Genomic DNA, 12,069 nt, shown 5'->3' on the forward strand with positions numbered 1-12,069 from the left:
TTGAGTTTAATAAGTTCTTTATAGATTTTTAAAGCAAGTAATAAAATAGAGAACAAGGATAAATATTTATACCACATGCCAACTTGCAAGGTTATCATTTTTTTGGCTTTCAGTGATAGATAACCCACCTGTAAATGGCTTAAATTAGGGGTTGGCAAACATTTTTGTACTGGGCTAGATAGAAGATATTTTAGGCTTTGCCTCTGTCACAACTACACAACTCTGCCATTGCAGCAAAGGCAGCTGTGGTTGGCAAGTGAACAAAGAAGCATGCCTGTTGCCCAAAAAGATTTTACTTCTGAAAACAGGCAGTAGGGTGGTCTGGCCATGGGCCATAATTTGCTGACTCCTGCCTTTAAAAATAGGGATTTATTATTTCATAAGAATCGAGAGTGGTTAGTTCAACTGGATTAACAATGTAAGCACAAACGTGGGTTCTCTCCACTTTTCTTCTCTGTCATCCTCGATTTTGTGGGTTTAATTCTCAGGCTGGTCCCCTCACCCAGGGGTGAGGTGGCCGCTGCCAATCCAGGCATCTCGTCCTAACACCGACGTCCCCATTGGGAAGAGAAGATGGCTTCTCTGCATCCTGTTTAAGAATTACAATAACTGGGATCCCTGGGTGGCTCAACGGTTGAGCATCTGCCCTCAGAGTCCCAGGATCGAGTCCCACATCGGGCTCCCTGCAGGGAGCCTACTTCTTCCCCTACCTGCATCTCTGCCTCTCTCTGTGTGTCTCTCAAGAATAAATAAATAAATAAAATCTTAAAAAAAAAAAAAAAAAAAAGAATTACAAGAACTTGCCAGAGGTCTTTCAGCACACTTTCAGGCCTCATTGGCCAGAAGCGCATTTCACATCTATTGGTAAACCAGGAGCTACGGTCGGCTTAACCTCAGACTACTGAAGCTTCACCCCATCCGAAGCTTTGCCCAGTTAGAGGAGCAAGGTGGGGTTCTCTTAGCAAGGAGTCTAGCTATTGGATAGTTAAGTTAATTCATTTATTAAATAAATATTTATTAAATGCCTACTGTGTGCCAGGCATTAGGTACTAGATAAATGAGACACATGAGATCCCTGCCCTCGTGGAGTTTACATTTTAGAGAGTGGAGCACAGAATAAACAAGTAAAAGTAGGTGTGTGATGTCGTATCAGGCAGGGATACATGTTCTGAGAAAGAACAAAATAGAAAAAGGGTAGTTAAGGATAAGTCACCTCTCGGTGTCCCCGAGAGGCCGGGGGCTCAGCAGCCTGGGCTCACCCTGGGGACCCGCGTGCCCTGCGGAACCACACTCGGGGCTGAACCACAGGCCCTGGTGTTTGAGGAGGGGCGACCCCCTGCTGGGCCCCGGGAGCCGTTTCCTGGTTCACCAGGGGCAAGGAGGGCTGTGGGGTGCTGATGCGGACGCCGCCAGGCCGCCAGGCCGCAGCCCGCGCGGTGCAGGTGGCAGGCGGCGCGCATGCGCCCTGAACGCCCGCAGCCTCGCAGGCCAAGGCCGCGCAAACCCAAGGCTCCAGCCTGTCGGCGGCGACCGGGCAGCGCGTGCTGCTCGAGGCGGTGCTGCCCGGAAATCTCCACGGAGACTGGGACAGGGGACAATGAGCACGTACTGCCCCCTCCCCCCGGGACACTGCGCTCCCTCCTTCGGTCCCGCACCCTCACCCCGGCCCCGCACGTCGTGCCTTTGGCCCTGCTCGCCCGCGCGCCCCAACCCCAGGAGCCGCTCGGCGCCCCGCCCGCGGAAGGCTGTGACCCGCGGTCCCCGGGTGCTGCAGGCGCAGAGGCGTCGGCTCTCCCAATCCCCTGGGTCGTCAACGCTGTGGACTGGTCTCTTCCTTGCTCCTCTTTGCCAAGCGGCGGCCCCAGGCTTGCACACTCGTGCACCTGAGCTAGGACCCCGTCGGCCGAGAACCCAGGATGCTTGTTCTCCCTCTAGTTCTGGCCCGACAGGAGCCTTGTGGGCGGTGGTGGGCGACAACCCTTTCCTGAGTGGAGCCGTGGGCCTGACTCTTCACTTGCCCCGCCTCCCTTCAGGTGGGCCCTCCGCCCTGCGGGATGGCTCTCCAGCGGTCTCGCAGCCCGGGCACCCCTTCTGTCACACTGGGTAGGCTGCGTGTGTTTGGTCTGTCTCTCCCACACCCTGCCCAGCTTTGTGAGGACAGATGTACTTTCGGGATCGTTTCTGAACCCAGTGCCTGGAAAGCACGTAACAGATGTTTGATGGGCAGATCAGTGTCAGAGATGTTTCTGTTAGACACACACTCACCTTTGAACGGCCCCAGAATCGGGTTTTCGGGACAACGCTGATGCCTCTTTGCTTTAACCCAGCTAACGCCCAAGCTCCCCTGCACGAAGCCAGGAAGCCACCACTGCCCCAGGGAGGCTTTGAACTGAGAGCCCTGGCCAGTGATCTACCTCGGTGCCGCTGGGTCTGCTGCAGCACTGCCAGGACTCACCTGGCCAGGACCACTGCATGCTCACCTGGCCGGGACCACGCTGATGTGTGCTGTCCTGGAGCTGTGATGTGACTTTGAAGGAGGTGCAGACCCAGAGCCGCCCCCTCCCCACTCTGGGGTGGCCGCCCTACTCCCTATCCTCCAGCAACACAGGCTGAACGGGAGCCCAGCAAGTGCAATTCACAGAGATCCTGGACTGGACCAGGTAAAGGTAGGAAGAGGAGGGGGATATGGTAGCTTAACCTGAAGGGGAAATGAGGTTTATTTCCATATAATAATTACTAGGCTCTTCCTCGGCACTAGGCCCTGTGAAGCACAGAGCCTAGTTGCACTTAATACAATGGCTGTGATGTGAGAATTTCCCATCTGACAAGTGGAAAGTTGAGTCTGGGGGAAGTGAAGCAACTTGTCAGAAATCACACAGGAAAGAAGCAGGGGGTCCAGATCAGAGTCGGGCCAGCTTGCCCCGAAGCCCATTTTCCTGATCATTGGAGCACACTATTTGCAAGGAATCAATTTGCCCAAATGCACTGCTTGCATTTCCCTCTGTGGACACAGTCTGGTGGAGGAAATGCCTCTCTCAGAAGGGGGCTGGACATGTGTCCCAAATGCAGCAGGGATATCACTGAAGCCAGGAAGCCAGGATGGGGGACAGTGGGGCTCAGGAAGGCCCTAGGCCCCGGACCCCTGGGACTGGGGCAGAGGGTTCCAGCCCTTAGAGCTTCAGAATGCCTTGCTCTGTGCTGCTCGAGCCTCACCGTCCTGGAAGGAGCCGGGTTCCCTGGCAGCACGAACTGTGGCCTTGCAACCCCACCTCTTCCTCCTTCCCTCACATGGTCATTGTCAAGGGCAGCTGCATGGAAACCTCATCTGAAATGTGTCCGAGCCAGTCACCGGGCTCTTCGTGTAGCTGTGCAAGACATTGTTTTGGCCACTTTCTTGTCCACCTGGAAGCACAGTGCTCGTGACATCAGGCAGTTCACAGAGACCAGGCTGGGTATGATGGGCCTTGGGGGCCTCATCCCTGCTGTGCACCAAGTCATGAGGAAGGGGCTGCCCAAGGCCACGGGAAGGCCTTTGCCTACATCCGTATATCCCCCTGTGCCCTAATCTGGGAGGAGAGTCTGACTAGAAATAGAAGCAGATAAGTCTCCCCTCCTGTATCCACCTTGTTCTCCTCATCCTCAAAACCCCCGTGGGTCTGAGACTTATGCTCCTGAGGCCTCGGTGGGGCCAGCTGGGTGACTCAGTACCTGGCTCCAGTGTCACACACACTGCACACCTGGACCAGCCCAGTGCCCCCGGCTTCTGCACTCACTTCTTCATACCCCCTGGGTGACGGTGAAATAAACAGATCACAGGTTCCCAAAACCATGCAGGCCTACACCTCACGTCTAAGTAGTCAAGGACAGGTTCCCCCAGCATCGTTCTGCCTCCATGTCTTCATCTGGAAAACAGGGATGAAAACCACAGCTTCCCTTCATAAGACTGTGGCAAAGACCAAGTGACAGAAAGCATGGAATGCACGTTGCGCCCTGCCTGGCACATGGTGAATGCCGGTGAGGCTCAGCGGCTTGCATCTGCCCCACCATGGGACTCGTTTGGGGTGTGTGTGGGGCAGCTCCTCACCCATGCATCCAAGAAACGGCAAGGCTTCTCTCCTCTGATGGCCTAGAACTTTCCTTAGGGTCTCTGTGTCTCCAGTGTCTGGAGCCTGGCTCTCCTTGGCAGGTGTGACTTTCCTTCCTCCTTCTGCAGAGGCCGCCTTAGGAAAGTGATATTTCTCAGGGTCTCTGCACACAAGGCTCTGCTTATTTGGGGGACTTGAACAGTCACAGAAATTAGACTTCTGGTCTCAGCCTGCATCTGTCCCCAGCCGTGACCTTCAGGGAAATGGTCACTCCTAAGCAGAAAATTTCAGCAGAGCTTTTCTAAACTGTAGTGCACACACCATTGCCTTTAGCTGTGCTAACATCTGTCTCTGCCTCCCTGTGCCCACTGCATACAGGGACTTTGCTTGGCTGCCAAAATGCATATTCAAACACAGCTTCTCTGTCTCCCACCTTGAACATTACAGCAATTCTTTCTGTGTGATGTTCGTTATTGGAATTTCCGACTCCACACCTTACCATAAGTTCTATAAGGAAGCACCTTATCATCTTTGGGTCCCCAGACCTTACTCTGGAAATTTTTGTTGAATCAATGAGTTTATAAGAGGAAGCAGAATGACATGGGGAAAGAGCACAAGATATTTATTCAGAGGATCTGAGTGCCAGCTCTGCATGAACAATGTACGTGACATTGGGCAAGTCCATTCTTTCAACTATAAAATGAGACCGTGATGCCCTGTTGATCTGCCCACACTATTGTGTGGAACAGATGAGATCCATAAGAGTTCTTCCTAAACTGTGAAGTCTGCATAAACGTGTGTTATAGTAATAGTAAAAATCCAGAAATTACTTTGATGTCCTTTAGCGAGTGAATGGTTCCACTGCCTGTGACATGTCCATATCCCAGATACCACCCTGCGATGAAAGAAGACAAACACTTGGGCCATATCACCTGGATGAATCCCAAGGGAATTACATTGTGTAAAAAAAGGCAAATTCCTCATGATTGCATTGATTTAGCACTGTTGACAAGACGAAACAGAAAGCAGAGTCGTGGTTTGCAGGGGTTAAGGTTTGTAGGGTAGAGTGAGGGCTGTGGAAGGACAACCCAGGGACCCCCGTGGGCATAAAGTGTTTTGTGTCTTGACTGTATCAACGTCAATATTCTGGTTGTCATTTGGATTTTTAGAAATATCACTGGGGAAAACTGAGTCATCTCTCCAGATTATTTCTTGCAGCTGCTTGTGAATCCATAATTATCTCAAAATTAAAACTTTAATTTAAAAATATGCATTATAGTTATTTAGTTGGATCCAAAGTTTATAAAATAGCAACTGTGTTTATTGATTTCTTGCATCATGCTACTTTATCTGTTTAGCTCATTTACTCGTCCAATGTACCATTGTTGGCCTATTTTACAGGTAGTAAAACTGGGTACTGGAAATATTAAGGCCATAAAAGTAGTACATCACATTGCTGTGGTTTGGAGCTCTGAGCCACTGCCCCCCTGGTCACCTCTGATAAGGGCATATGGCACATTCGGGATTTGAACCAAGCAGGCCTTAATCCTCAAACTTATTCTAGGTATATTTAGTTAAGTGCAAGAATCACCAGCAATGAGAAGACTAATTCAAAGGTTATGATCCAGGATTCCTTTGAGGGATGATGACAATGTTCTGGATTAGATAGCAGTTATGGTTGTACCTATCTGAGAATGCATTAAAGACCACACACAGGGACGCCTGGGTGGCTCAGTGGTTGAGCACCTGCCCCTGGCTCAGGGTGTGATCTATGGTCTCAGGATCGAGTCCCACATCAGGCTTCCTGCCTGGAACCTGCTTCTCCCTCTGCCTACGTCTCTGTCTTTCTCTCTGTGTGTCTTTCATGAATAAATAAATAAAATCTTTTAAAAAGACCACACATTAAATTGTATACATTAAAAGAGTAAATTTCATGGTATGTGAATTGTCTCTCAATTTTAAAAATCTACACCCCCAACAAAAAAAGTTCATATGGTTTGGAAGTAAAAAAGCTGACTTGAATGGTGGTGGTAAGAAAATCTCCAAGAAAGAATTAACTTATTAAATAGGAAGGGACCAAAGACATAGAAGGTGTCTGAAGTTCTGCTTTGGGTGACAAGAAGAAAGGGAAAGGAGTCACAGGAGGTCACAGAAGTGTGTTGAACTTTAGATGACAGCAGGCCCTCCTGGGGACCTCTAGGACACCAATTAGGAGCCTGCATTTGGAAGTGAAGGCACAGAGGTTTGGGGTCTAAAAGTAGATGAGACATCTCAGGGAGACAGGATCAAGATGGCAGGTTAATTATTAGGAGGAGACAGGGTGGAGGCATTAATCTCCAACAGAAAAACAGAACTCAGCATACAAAATCTGCCATCTCTAACCACCCACCAAAATCACAATTTCCTTTTCCTCCTACAGAAGACTAAGCCAGATCCAGTAAGAGAACATGACTCATAAGAGCAAAGTAAGAAAAATCATGTTCCCCTGGGGAAGCACATCGCCTGTTACCCTCATCTACCTTTGTTATTGGAAGGTTTGGTTGTCCTGAAGGAGGCTCCAAGCACAGAGAAGGTAGCTTTGGTGTGGAAAATTAATACTGAATTTTTTTAAGGTACCATATTCTAAAACCCAAGTTTTCTTGAGCTTTCAAGTTGAACTTAAATTTGTTAGGTTTACTTATAAATCTATTTTAAGTCATATCATTGTTTACAGGAAGAATATGGAACTTAGTTAATTAAATTCCCAGAGTACATTTACAGTCTAAATATGTTTAACTTTCTTTTAAAACACCTAGCTGTCAAGTAAAACTTCCCCAAATATTTAAATAATGCTTGCAAAATGAATAAGTCAACTTTTATACATACAGCGAGAACTAACTTCTCTTCAACAGGGGCCAATGGCTGCCTTGGACGACCCCACAGAGCCTAGCAGCTTAGGAGTGGCCTGTCACGAGCCACTTTCAGGAGAGGACAGGCCCACGAAGATAGCTGTTCCTCACAAAAAAACAGAACTGACCTGGAGGACCAAGGATGTGGTACAAACCTGCCCACGGGAGCATCTAAAGTTGTCCCTGTAGTTGGTTGTACCTTAGGCCACTCCTTCCAACAGGAGGACTGAGTAGAATGGTCTTCTCGTGCCTGATCCACATGCCAGATTTGAGAACATCATCCCTCTCTCACCCTCTCTGTCCAGATTCTGCCCATCACCCAAGACATATTCAAGATTTCTGTCCTTGACTACACAGGTCTCCAGGAATGGCTCCATCTCTGAACTTTGGTTTGTGTAGTCTCTCTTATACTCTGCTCTAAATAGTCCAAATGTAAATATCTTGTCATGAATTCACACAGTTCTTAAAGTAATTCTCACCATTTTTTAAAGCTTCATGGTGCTTATCACAGAGCTAGCCACATGGAAGAAGCAGTACTCAATGCACACTCATCAACTGATGGGCCCCATGGTAACCCTTTGGTAGGGTGTCTGTAATTCACTTTAAAACAGTTCAATATAAAAGATGATAGATAGATAGATAGATAGATAGATAGATAGATAGATAGATAGATAAATGAAACAGTTCAGTATAAACTGTATAATACTATGCAGTTGTTGGTTAGTTCAAGCTTCAATTCTAAAGAAGCCAGTTGCCATTTTTGAGAATTCACACTCCAGAAATACTGGATTGATACCCAACCACTGATACCCAAAGCTCTAAAACTCAAATCTTGGGCAATATCTAAGGCTTTATTAACATGTAGAGTGAATGTTTGAAAAGATGAGCAAAATTAGTCACTAATAAATCCATATAATGAATATTAGAATGGACCTCTGATAAAAATAGAGGTGTTCAAAAATACGAGTTGGCTGCAATATTTGAAGGACACACTCCCACCCTCAACACAGAGTATAAGTCTAGTGGTATCTGTGGCCTTTACAGTTTAGGACAACATTCAAGCCTTGATCTGTGAGCAGCCCCGTGTCCAGCAACGGTGTTAGGAGCATTCCTATGCCTGATGCTGACCATGAAAGTGACAGAGGCTGCATGAGATTGCTCTTGTGTGAGTCTTGGGATCCTTTCACATGGGATGGGGGAGTCATAACACCTAAAATATGGGGATCCCCTGGGACACCTGTAAACTTACAAAAGAGATTGGATTGGTACAATTTTGTACCTTACTGTTAATAAATGTGTTTTGTGTTTTTTTTTTTTAATGAATATGACCTCTTTTAATTACAAGTCAGTACGAAGGTTGTGGGGGGTGCTAACTCTATCCCATCAACATCTACCTAAAAGGCCCTAAGAGCTGGGCCTGTGCATGGCCAATAGGTTGTCCTCTATTGTTTCTGTGAGCCCACTGGTGGGAGGATCAGACCGATAAAGGGGGTTCTGTGTTCAAAAAACAGCTTGGCAGGAAAGAATTCATATTGAGGCAGCTGGGTGGCTCAGTCAGTTAAGCATCTGCCTTTGGCTCAGTTCAAGATCCCAGGGTCCTGGGATTGTACCCTGTGTCACAGGGCTCCCTACTCAGTGAGGAGTCTGCTTCTCCCTTTCTTTCTGTCGCTCCCCCTGCTTATGCACATGCACTTTCTTTCCTCCCCAACCCCCACCAAAAAAAATTAATAAAATCTTTTTTAAAAAAGGAAAGAATTCATATTATTCCTCTTGAGTTTCCACAAGAGTCATAATGTATCTCTGTGAGGCAGCTGAGGCTCAGTCTTTTAATCCAGTCTTCTGTAAATACAGCAGAACTCCACCGTGAATACAAATGCCTGTTGGGTCAAATTGCCCACAAATGGTACCCATTACAGTGCTCCAGGAAACCAGCTCTTGGGGACTGACTTCAAAATGGATTTTCCTTTTTCCATATCCTAATCAGTAGTAAATAGCAAGAGTCCAGATCCTAAGAACATTTACCAAATACCTAATATGTGTAAAGCAATTTCATTTATGGTTTCTCATTTTTCCCCAAAAAAGTCTTGTGAGAGACTTCTTTTTTTCTTATGTGTTCGTAGCCGAGGAAACAGAGGACTGAATAAAGAATCTCTCTTTGCAGCAACTTCTGTATCTGATGCCCATTTGTCGATAAGCTTCCTCCCTCCCTGTCACCCCTGAGCAATGACTTATAATACTGATTTGTCTAGCAACCAAAGGAAACCCATACTGCATTCCTTCAAACTTATAAATTTGGCCCAAGCCATGGGAAATTGTTTGAAACCCAGTCCATCGCGTTCTGTATTCTTTGGGAGAACAGCTGGGAGGTCATAGAGGATGTCAACCAGTGTGGACAGATGGTTAAGGCACAATAGCACCAGCTCCGAGGCCAACATGGAAGCCTTCTCCCAGCCAGCTCTCGACTAGCACTTCACTGATTAGTCACACTTAATTTGATTGCTATTCAGGGAGGTGGTAAAAACTCATGCATGCTTTATTCTGGATGAAATGTTGGACCAGAAGTCTGGGAGACTGTAATCATGTCACGGCTCAGCTGATGGCTCCATCCTGGGTCCCCATCCCGTGCCAGCCTTGAATACTCCAGCAGAAAGAAGCAGACATTTAGAGCAGTGCACACAGCACTGAGCACTCCTGTTGTCTCTGGCTCTCCTTATAGACAAGGCCCCACCCGTAATGTCAGCAAATGCAGGCCTTATGGTTTTATGGCTGGGGATTATGAGGCATCAGTTTAATAAGGGGACAGACTTGGCCATTTAGAAAACAGATCTCTAAGACTATATTTCATTGGATTCCTGCCACCAGGGGATAAATGAGCAAAGTCTAGTGTCTGCTCTCAATGGGCTTACTTCCTAGGGGAGGACAGAAAGCCAGAGCAATCACGGCCTTCTCCCACGGTGATTCTGGGGGATGCAAGGAGCTGAGAACAAAAAGTTCTAGGCACAGAGAACTGGAGAGGCTGCCTCCAGCTGAGCAGATCAGGGAGGTGGCAGGACGCCCCAGGGTCAGTATAGGAACTCCAGTCCCTGAGAAAGAGCCTCACAGATTGCCCTTGAACTTCCTGAGCCCTTGTTCTCATTTCAGCCAAGTCCGGGCAACTGAGCTTTCTTTGGTCTCTGGTTTCTCCACTGTGGCCAAAGCTTGAAAATACAGTGGCCACTCTCAAGTGGCTCTTGCTATGAAACAAAGAAACCTCTGTGGCGAAGGCTGAACTACCTAAGACACACACACTCTCACAGGTAGTGGAACTCAGAGGAAGCCCAATGTGTGTGGCCCAAGACTGTGTTAGGAAGCAATGGCCATGACTATTGACCTAGTCTAGGCAGATCAGTGAGTAGCTGAGGTCTTAAAGCCGTTTTATTAACATAGACCCAGACTGAGTATTAAGGGGTGAGAGGTGTGAGCAGTGTGGCCATGATTTCTAAAGCTTCCCCTTGAGGCGGCAGGGTGGGTTGGCTAGCAGGACACCTGTGGAATCCCTTCTGATTTTCTGGGAGAGTAGGTCTCACCTGCAATAGCTGCTGTTTCCCATTAGGGCACAGTGATGCGTGGTCAGCTCTGCCTTCAGAAATCACTCATTTGGAATCCATTTATTAATAGGAATCTGCATACATACCTTTAAAAGAAAAAAAAATCATGGGCTGGGGCACATTATTTTTATTAAGACAAAAACCATAAAGGTATTACCAATGGTGAGATGCGGGCCAGTTATTTAACTCATTGGAGCCTCTTGTGAATCTTAACTTAGAGGGGCTTGATTGTAGCAGAACAGTGCCCCTCAATTTTTAATGCACTTACAAATCACCTGGAGATCTGGTTAGAGCACAGATTCTGTTTCAGGAGGCCTGGGGGGCCCAAGAGGCTTCTAATACACTCTCAAGTGACGCTGCTGCTGCTGCTTCCGGTCTGTGGACCACACGTTGAGGAGCCAGTGATCAGAGCAGGTCTTGTGCAGAGTCTTCACAAATGCTGGACCTCCCACAGGAAGGATCCTCACCTTGTGGCACAGTGTCAATGTTCACTAAATAATATTGATTGGATATAATATATATACATATATGAACTATAATGTAGCTTATAGTAATGTTGATTGATAAATGAGAACTAGTTTTATTTAACTGATAGCATTGGGACAGTTGCTGGTAATATTTGATCCTTCTTTTTTTCTTAAACCCATAGGCTCCTCTGGTTATTTGGGTCAGGGTGAGCCTGTGTTTCTCTGCCTTCAGATTTCACCAGGGGTTTTTCAGGCAGCCTGTATGCTGCATCCAGAATGCTCTATCTGGCTCCTAGGTATAATGAATCCTCCTTCTGCTCCAATCCCCTGGATTCTTATTGGATCCATCATACCTGGGTGCCAGGTGGGGCATTCTACATACAATTTGCAGGGTGGCATGAGGAGCACTTGTGCTCAAAGCTAAGAATTCTGGGAGATAAAGCAAGGCCACATATTTTTTTTTAAGATTTTATTTATTTATTTAAGAGAGATACAGAGAGAGAGGTAGAGACATAGGCAGAGGTAGAAGCAGGCTCCCTCTGGGGAGCCTGATGGGGGACTCAATCCCAGGACCCTGGGATCACAATCTGAGCCAAAGGTAGGCACTCAACCATTGAGCTACCCAGGTGTCCCTAGGCCACATATTTTGCAGATGGTGACTTCCTGCATCAAGTTCATCTAGATGCTCATTTAAAATGCAGATTCCTGGGTCTCACCTCAGACGCACCTAAATAAGGTCCCTGGGAGTAGACTGGAGTCCTTTCACATGCTGGGTTTTGAAACTTGCTTCTCTGCCAGCAGCTGGGAATGGGGTAGGGTGCAGGGAGCATTTGTGTGAGTGTGAGAGCTGTGGGTGGCTCTTCTTGGAGCAAAGAATTCTGGAACATCTTTATGTTTTCCCCAGGGACATGAACACCTGGTCTGCAAGCAGTCCCCTGGGCCCAGCCAAGGTGATAAGTCCTTTTTCTCCTTTTTCTCCTTGGAATACCATCCCCATTTCAAGGGCAAACCCTTTCCTGGAGCTTTGCAAAGAGGCTAGGGA

Source organism: Canis lupus, chromosome 25 (genome assembly GCF_003254725.2).
Source record: "Canis lupus dingo isolate Sandy chromosome 25, ASM325472v2, whole genome shotgun sequence".
Lineage (NCBI taxonomy): Eukaryota > Metazoa > Chordata > Mammalia > Carnivora > Canidae > Canis > Canis lupus.